Source organism: Saccopteryx leptura, chromosome 1 (assembly GCF_036850995.1).
Source record: "Saccopteryx leptura isolate mSacLep1 chromosome 1, mSacLep1_pri_phased_curated, whole genome shotgun sequence".
NCBI classification, from domain to species: domain Eukaryota; kingdom Metazoa; phylum Chordata; class Mammalia; order Chiroptera; family Emballonuridae; genus Saccopteryx; species Saccopteryx leptura.
Genome location: NC_089503.1, coordinates 263671825 through 263680851, shown reverse-complemented (window position 1 = coordinate 263680851; position 9027 = coordinate 263671825). Strand labels below are relative to the sequence as shown.

Here is a 9027-nt window from a genome sequence, read left to right as displayed (position 1 = left end):
ACACCAGTGAAGGGCGACAAGCCACTACTCCTAACCTATGGAGGGCCTATGTGACTTTCAAGTCTTAGGGATGGGAAGGGGAGAGGCAGCTGGAGAGTCTATCCCTGAATCCCATCCCCTATAATCCTATCACTCATGATCCCCTCACTCATTCTCCTTTCTGGAGCTGTAATTCATTTCAAGGAACTGATAACCAGCAAGGTCCACATGTCCACACCCGTGGTTTGTTATTTTCCAAACATTTCCATCTGGCCCTGTTCCCTTTTCTTTCTCTAAGATTCTTCTAAAGAAAAATTCTAATCTTTTCTAGTTTCCTTCTTAAAACTATTACTACCCCATATCTTCCAAATAGGTAAAACTTCTTTGGGTCAGTATGTGGATATCTAAAACTAGTTTCTACTCTATACTTCCTCCAGCACTCTCTTAGGTCTTTAGTTAGTTTTTTAGCTTTAAACAATATAATATTTCTATGAATTTTGCTAGTTTTATAATTTGTGGGCTTTAGAACGGTTTTCTCAGAGTTGCCTTTTAGTAGTGACAACCAACTGCTGAGTCCACCTTGGGATATTCACTCTCCTTCGTATAGGCCGGTCAGTATACACCCCTGACTAGGTCGGACCTGGAGATGGAAGAGGTTTCCCTCAGCTTCCAGCGGATGGCCACTAAACCATATGGAGTTTACGAATTTTCCTTCACTTCTGCCCTCTGGTTTTAAGCCAGAATTTTTCAATTGAAATTGCCTCTTTAAGGCTAAGTGCCTCACACAAGAGGAGAGATAGGAGCTAACAGAAAAAGCAATTTCCTCTGGGGAAAAATTGGACAATTGGACAGAGAGCCTTGAAACTAGAGGTCTTTTTTTTTTTTTTCTTTTTTCTTTTGGAAGTTTTAGTGTATATTTTAATTGAATGCAAGCGTAAATTAACCAGTCTAAATTAGAATTCACTTATATAGTATCTATAAAAGCAGGTTGTATTGTTAATATGTATCTAGTCCTTTAAATGCTTCTGATAAGTAAGATTCTTAGGATTATTCTGTTTATTTTTTAAATTTAAATATACCAAATTTTCATTTCCCCTGCTCTTTTTAGAGGATGGAAAGAGAATATGGCTGTCCTTGTATCACAGGAAAGCCAAAAGTTGCTTTCAGAGAGACTATTACTGCCCCTGTCCCATAAGTATGCAACACAATTGAACATACTGTGAGGCTGAAATTTAAGCTTTGTACTGTGGGAGATACACTGCACTATTACGGTTAAGATATTTTTACATCATGACACTCTTACTACGGAAACTATATGGTTTTGTGCTGTAATCAAGACATTTATGCAGAGTGACACTTTGGGATTCGTTTGGCCCTTTAAGCTACATATCAGTGAAGACTGACATACACATTAGTAATAAGCATATCGACACTTCATCCATCATTAGGATCTTCGTTTATTCCGGCTGTGCGTCCTTTGGCAGACGGCTATTATGTTTCACTTTAGTGCCATACTGTGGGTGCCAGAGAACTTGCATTTGCCAAGGAATAATCTCCTGAGATGCAATGTCATGAAGTAGAATGGTGTAGTCTAACTCAATGAAGGCATCGTTTCTTTGCACTTGCTTGACAGTTTGAATTTTTACCATTTTATACCATGTGTTTCAGTAGAATTCTGCCATATTATATAACCACAGGCAACCCAGGCTAAATGTCGAACTGGCTTCATTGCCGGAGCTACATTTTCAAAACTGTCTGGAATATTTTGTGCTTCTAGTGGTTCCTTCGTGGACTTAAGTTTTAGATAAAATGTGTTATTTTCTTCATCTGGGTTCTTCCCAATTTCCCCTTCAAATGTGAAGTTGACCTCTGGTGCAGTCTCTTGTCTCATTGGAGGGTAAAGTACTTCAGCTGTGCAATTCACTGTCACTTGCTTTTGGATAATTTCTTCCACAGAAAACTTGAGGTGATACTTATGTCCTCTTCCTGGAATATCCTCCATGCTGGCTTGTTTGACTGTCTGCACCAGAAACACCTTGTGGGGGGTCCCCTGTTGGTAGTTGATGCAGTTCTCCACCAGCGAGGCAGCCCTGGAGGCTAGATAGTGGGTCGATGGGATTTCCATTCTTGCTGAGCAGCGGCGGGGAGAGCACGATTCTATGGTTCTACTCAGGTTTACCGGACGGACGGTACAGGAGCCCTGTGTCCAGGCTGCAGCCAGTCTCGAAACTAGAGGTCTTGGATCCAAGAAAAGAGATCTAGCAAGTCCAAGGAAGGTGGCTCGAACCAGAAAATGTCACGAGAGATTTCTCTGATGAACAAAGAGAAACTTCAGAAAAAAAACAATCTACCTTAAAAGCAAGACTAAGAGACATGGACAGGAGTGTGGTGGTTATGGGGGGTGGAGGGAGGGAAGGAGGGAGAGGAGGAGGGGGAGGGGTACAAAGAAAACTGGATAGAGGGTGACGGAGGACGATCTCTTTTTGGGTGATGGGTATGCAACAGAACTAAATGACAAGATAACCTGGAAATGTTTTTTTGAATATATGTACCCTGATTTATTGATGTCACCCCATTAAAATAAAAATTTATTTATAAAAAAAAAAACCAAAAACCAATTTACCATTTACATTTACACTTGACTTTTCAACACAGTTTACTGGACAAGGGAAGGGGGTGCCCCATCAGGAGCCAGCCTCTCAGGTGCTCACCTGGCCACATCCCTCGCGGGACCTTAGGCGCCTCTTAGCATTGGTGGGTCAGTATAAATCCCTGACTGGGATCAGAGAGTGTCTGATACCACCCTAAGCCGTATGAGGATTGCCATGGAACCACAGGTTGGAGCCCACTCAGACTCCATAGTTATTCACTGTGGAGCCACAAATTGGAAACTCAGGTGCAGGCACCAGAGATCCCCACTCACACACCAATCACTCAGGGATTTTTAGACAGAAACAATAAAAGCAAAGAATGAGATCTCAACATGGACAGACAGCACAAAGGTGTCCCTGGAAGTTCAAGGCAGGACTGATTAACTCAGTCCCCACTAATTGTCTTCCCTGAGAGCACAAACAGACGTATCCTGGAAGTCCAAGGCAGGACTTACTCAGTCCCCACTAATGTCTTCCAAGAGCACAACAGATGTCCCCACTAACTGTCTTTCTTTTTTATTTTTTTTTTATTTTTTATTTTTCATTTAATGATCACCTGTTTCTGCCTTTTTGGCTGCACTTTCACTTGCAGGAATTTTTTTTTTTTTTTTTGTATTTTTCTGAAGCTGGAAACGGGGAGAGACAGTCAGACAGACTCCCGCATGTGCCCGACCGGGATCCACTTGGCACGCCCACCAGGGGCGACACTCGCCCCTCCCGGGCGTTGCTCTGCCACTACCAGAGTCACTCTAGCGCCTGGGGCAGAGGCCGAGGAGCCATCCCCAGCGCCCGGGCCATCTTTGCTCCAATGGAGCCTTGGCTGCGGGAGGGGAAGAGAGAGACAGAGAGGAAGGAGGGGGGGTGGAGAAGCAAATGGGCGCTTCTCCTGTGTGCCCTGGCCGGGAATCGAACCCAGGTCCTCCGCACGCCAGGCAGACGCTCTACCGCTGAGCCAACCGGCCAGGGCCTAACTGTCTTTCTTGAGAGCACAAACAAATGTGTCCCAGAAAAGCCTGAGGCAGGACCTAACTTCTAACTTGGCCCTGGAGAGCCTATTATTGAGTTTGATCACATCCGACCCTTCACCACAATAGTTTCAAATTGACTAGTCACAAACAGAAAAGCGAGAATTAAAAACAGACAGAAAGCTAGAATTCAGTAAAGTGAAAGATTTGCCTTACTTACCTCCGGAGGTCAGAATTTACATTCCTCGATTTCTCTGCCAAATCCTCAAATTTTAGGGACCAGGGGTGTCTGCTGAAAAGTTGTCCGAGACCCACAGGAAAACTGGAGCCCTGAAATGTCTCAGGGGGCGCCCGTCCTAGAGATCAGGAGGGGTCAGGCAACCTTCTGAAGAGGCCAGCTGGTCCAGGTGTCTCTACCCAGTGACACGGAACCCCAGTATCCCAGACAAGCCCCCAAATGTTGTAAAGTAGTATACTTGAATCCGCGGGTTACATACAGTGTGTCCGTAAAGTCATGGTGCACTTTTGACCAGTCACAGGAAAGCAACAAAAGATGATAGAAATGTGAAATCTACACCAAACAAAAGCAAACTGTCTCAGTTTCATACCTATTCAGTGCAGTTCGATACAGGCTCATGCACAATTTTTTAGGGCTCCTTAGGTAGCTATGCCATATAGCCTCTACAGACTCGTCACTGACTGATGGCCTACCAGAACGGGGTTTCTCCACCAAACTGCCGGTTTCCTTCAACTGCTTATCCCACTGAGTAATGTTATTCCTACGTGGTGGTGCTTCGTTATAAACGTGCTGATATTCACCTTGCACTTTGGTCATGGATTCGAATTTAGTGAGCCGCAGAACACACTGAACTTTCCTCTGTGCCGTCCACATCTCAACTGGCATGGCCGTGGGCTCCTCCACTGTATACACGGTGTTATGTTATCATCTGCGCATGCACACATGCTGCCACATTATCCTACAGAAACTGGAAGGGTTTTCCTTTTATTTGGTGTAGATTTCACATTTCTATTGTCTTTTGTTGCTTTCCTGTGACCGGTCAAAAGTTCACCATGACTTTACAGACACACTGTAGAGACACCAAGTCCAAATGAATTTTTGAGGCATTTATTAATTAGCCATCTAGCTACATGGGGCACAATCCCAAATCATGCAGAAAGTCCCTACCATTCTGTGGCTGATTTTATAGACCAAATCACATACTGATTGGGGTGGGTAAGGAGGGAGCATGGTACAATAGTCAATTACTAACAAGCTTACAACATCTACCTATAGGATTTATTAAAAGGAGAAAGCATTGGGCTTTGGCTGCAGCGGCGGCGGCAATGACCACGCTCCGGGCTTTCACGCGCAATGACCTGTTTCGCTTCAACAACATTAACTTGGATCCACTTACAGAAACTTATGGGATTCCTTTTTACTTACAGTACCTCACCCACTGGCCAGAGTATTTCATTGTTTCAGAGTCCCCTGGTGGAGAGTTAATGGGCTACATTAAAGGTAAAGCAGAAGGCTCAGTCACTAAGGAAGAATGGCATGCGTATGTCACAGCTCTGTCTGTTGCCCCAGAATTTCGACGCCTTGGTTTGGCTGCTAAACTTATGGAGTTATTAGAGGAGATTTCATAAAGAAGAGGTTGATTTTTTGTCAGTCTCCTTGTAAGAGTGTCTAACCAAGTTGCAGTGAACATGTACAAGCAGCTGGGCTACAGCATGTACAGGACGGTCATCGAGTACTACTTGGCCAGCAACGGGGAGCCCGATGAGGATGCCTACAATATGAAGAAAGCCCTTTCCAGGGACACTGAGAAAAAGTCCATCATACCACTTCCCCACCCAGTGAGGCCGGAGAACATTGAGTAGCCATGGGCAGTGGTTCTTAGGCTGATGCTCCAGATACTTATGGACAAGATTACTTTCATTGGATGACTTAGTGCTCTGTTAGAGAAAAGGACATATTTAAGTCTTATTCAGCAAAATATTTTAAATCTCGTCGTTTCCAGTTAGCAGTATCACACCTACTAAAGCTGTCCTCTGCACTGTAACAGGAGGCAGTCAGAAAGGCAGCCAGGTCAGGAGACACCCTGTGGTCATGGTTCATGCTGTTCACCACATGCTAGGGCTGGGGCAGACCTGCAGTCTCCTCCCCAGTTCTGTGCCTGAGAACCACTGCTGCATATGTATAGTTCTATTTTGTACTGAACTACTGATTGAAGCTTTAAAAGCATATATGAAATGTTAAATCTAAGCTATAGAATAAAGTGCACTGTTGACACTAAAAAAATAAAAAATAAAAAAAATAAAAAGCATTCTAACATATCAAGACCACAAGATAACACAGTGGAGATAATTGTTTTACATACCTGGCAAAGACATTCCCAAATCTTCTAGTATCTACCACCCATCCTTGTTGCCACAACGAAATGGTTAGCTTAGAATAAGGAGAGAAGCTAAATGAAATTACCTTTGCTAAAAGTGTTGGGGCTAGCTTATTAGGAAACTAAACAAGCTAGTCATTGCTTGTTTAGTGTTGGGCAGATAAAATATATTATGCTGACTTTGTTAAAGATGGTGCTGCCCATGTGGAAGCCCCACGCCCAGGTGATAATACTTGTTGCCCTTCTTGCTTGGGATGTGTGTAATTATATTAATGTGTGTTGGAGGAGGGCTTTCGCGCCAAAAGGTTTTAAAAGCAAGAGAGATCACATTGTTCCAGGTAAGAGTGATTACATTCTAGGAGGGGCCCATGCTAGAAGAAAACAGAGAAAGGCCACGTTGAGGAGAGGAGAAGCAGCCAAGATGGCAGAGTGCTGAAGGAGAAGCCAGTTTGTGCAGAGTTTGTGCAGAGAGAAGGAGATGGGGAACAGAGGTGAATAAAGCTGGCGAAGTAGAAAACTTTGATTCTAGGAAACTCGGATAAGTCAGTGGCTTTGGGAGCCCTGAATGGAAAGGGAAATGTTTTCCCATTTTGTGTATTTCTTGCCTGCCAGGTTCAAGCTAGGATAAAGATGATGGCCCACCAGTTCTTGGCTCTGTTGTTTCATTACCATCTGTCTGAAACAAATGCAAACGTGCATGGGCCAGGCAGCTTTGATGGTGGCTGTTGCTACTGGCTTTACATTTAGTTTACAAGTTTTTATACATATAACGGATTTCAAAAGGGATGATTATTAGAAAGCATATAAAATGTTACAGAATGCAGGTTTTTCAAGCAAGGGGAGTGGGCTCGCGATCCCTTTGTCTAGAGGTATACCCCTCACTCTCAGGACTCCAGGAGGCGAGGAAGAGTTAGAATCAGTGTAGGAGTTTTTTAATTAAGATATGTAAACATTGTCTCCTAAAGGATCTTAAGGATAGGGAAGAGGAAGTTTTCAGATTTTTTTTTTTTTTGTAGGAGAGACAGAGAGAGAGAGAGAGGGACAGATAGGGACAGACAGACAGGAAAGGAGAGAGATGAGAAACATCAATTCTTTGTTGTGGTTCTTTAGTTGTTCATTGATTGATTTCTCATATGTTCCTTGACTGGGGGGCTACAGCAGACCGAGTGAACCCTTGCTCAAGCCAGCGACTTTGGGTCCAAGCTGGTGAGTTTTGCTCAAACCAGATGAGCCCGTGCTCAAGCTGACGACCTCGAGGTCTCGAACCTGGGTCCTCCACATCTCAGTCCAACGCTCTATCCACTGTGCCACTGCGTCGTCAGGCTCAGGTTAAGTTTTATCTTCTTTGTTGTCTAGCAAGTAGTAACCTCAGTCCCTCCAGAGAACTATGATTAGTTACTAACTAATTTTTGCCCCTTTAATCTCTTTCTCTGTTTTTTTTTTTTTCTTTTCAGAGAGGAGGGGTAAGGGGGCCTGAATTCTTCCTTTTAAAATATTAATGTTAACAATTTTTGCAATTCCTTGGCACGTTATCACACTTGAATAAACATATTGTCAGCTAAACAACTAGATAAAGAACCAGGCTGCCACCACCCATGATGTTCCTCTTTTCGAAAGCCCTAGATAACTCACCTCTTGAGTGCCCCTGCTTCTCCCTTCCTGGCCCCTAATTACTGCTCTTAGTTTTAAATTGCCAATATAGAGTAAACCCGGGAAAGCCCAGTCACCTGCCCTTCCCCTAATAAAGGAGAAATGCTATGTCCACGTTCTCTTCCCCTGCCCCATGACCTTGCTGTTTACCCTCAAGGGCTGTGAGTCATAAGCCTTGCTTTTTCAGAGTTCCCTCATGGTGGTTGCTGGGGTGCCGCTTGCCATCACAGCAAGAATCACAAGGGCTGGTCCGACTCCAGCGTTAGCTATTATTAGGGACACGTCTGTGGGGACTCGCCACAAGGCAGGCCAGGACTGACTCAAAACAGATGTGGCAAAATCCAGACCTCCTAATGCCTGGCTGCTGGGAATGTAAAATGATGCAGCCCCATGGAAAAACATTAGGAAATTTCTCACAAAGTTAGGGGAAAAAATTACTGTAGGAATAAAAAAATTCCACTTCTTGGTAATTACCTAAGAGAAATGAAAACATATATCCACACAAAACTTGCATGGAAATATTCACAGCAGCTTTATGGACTGGAGCCAAAACCCAACAACAACCTAAATGTCCATCAACTGGTGAATGGATAACACAATCTGGCATAGTAAATGCTAAGTAAACTAAGGGCTACCGTAACTTTTGCTGACAATGGCTGGCTGGACTTGCAGATGCCTAAGCCTAGGCTTATTCTAACTCTAACCGGCCCCAGAAAGGAGGAGTGGAGGATTTTTGCTACCAACTCTGGGAAGCTGCCCAGCTAGAGACTGACTCAGAAATGGAGTATGGGCTAATGACAATCCTCCCAAGCTGGCAATAAACCAAGTGCCAGTGTGGATAGAGTTAAGGCCTAGGGTACTACCTGTCAGCCAGAAACAATACCCAATTTCTAGAGAAGGCTTGGAAGGAATCCAGGTACATTTACAGAGGATCAAGGAACATGGCATTATTATCCCATGCCAGTCACCCTGGAATACTCCTTTGCTACCTGCCAGAAAACCAGGAACCAATGATTATCGGCCAGTACAGGACTTGAGAGTAGTAAATGAGGTAGCAGTGACTCTGCACCCAACAGTACCAAACCCCTAACCTCTCTGCCTGAGTCTCCTAGTTCACTTGCTTGGACTTGAAAGATGCCTTCTTCAATAATAAACTGGCTCCTGAAAACCGGAAGCTGTTTGCATTCCAATGGGAGGACCATTGGCTACAGGGGTAAAGGTGTAGTACACCTGGACTAGGCTTCTGAAAGGGTTCAAGAACTCCCCCACCATCTTTGGGGAGGCCCTCGCTTGGGACCTCCAGCGGTTTCCTGCACAGGACGTTGTATATGTCCTACTTCAGTACATGGATGATTTGTTGCTGGGTCACGAGACTCTCCAAGGATG

General features: G+C 44.2%; 2 pseudogenes; one reads left to right on the top strand and one right to left on the bottom strand.

The window, feature by feature from the left end:
• Positions 1-884: 884 nt before the first annotated feature.
• Positions 885-2197, bottom strand: LOC136389280 (latexin pseudogene; annotated as a pseudogene).
• Positions 2198-4916: 2719 nt separating this feature from the next.
• Positions 4917-5891, top strand: LOC136389279 (N-alpha-acetyltransferase 20 pseudogene; annotated as a pseudogene).
• Positions 5892-9027: the final 3136 nt, after the last annotated feature.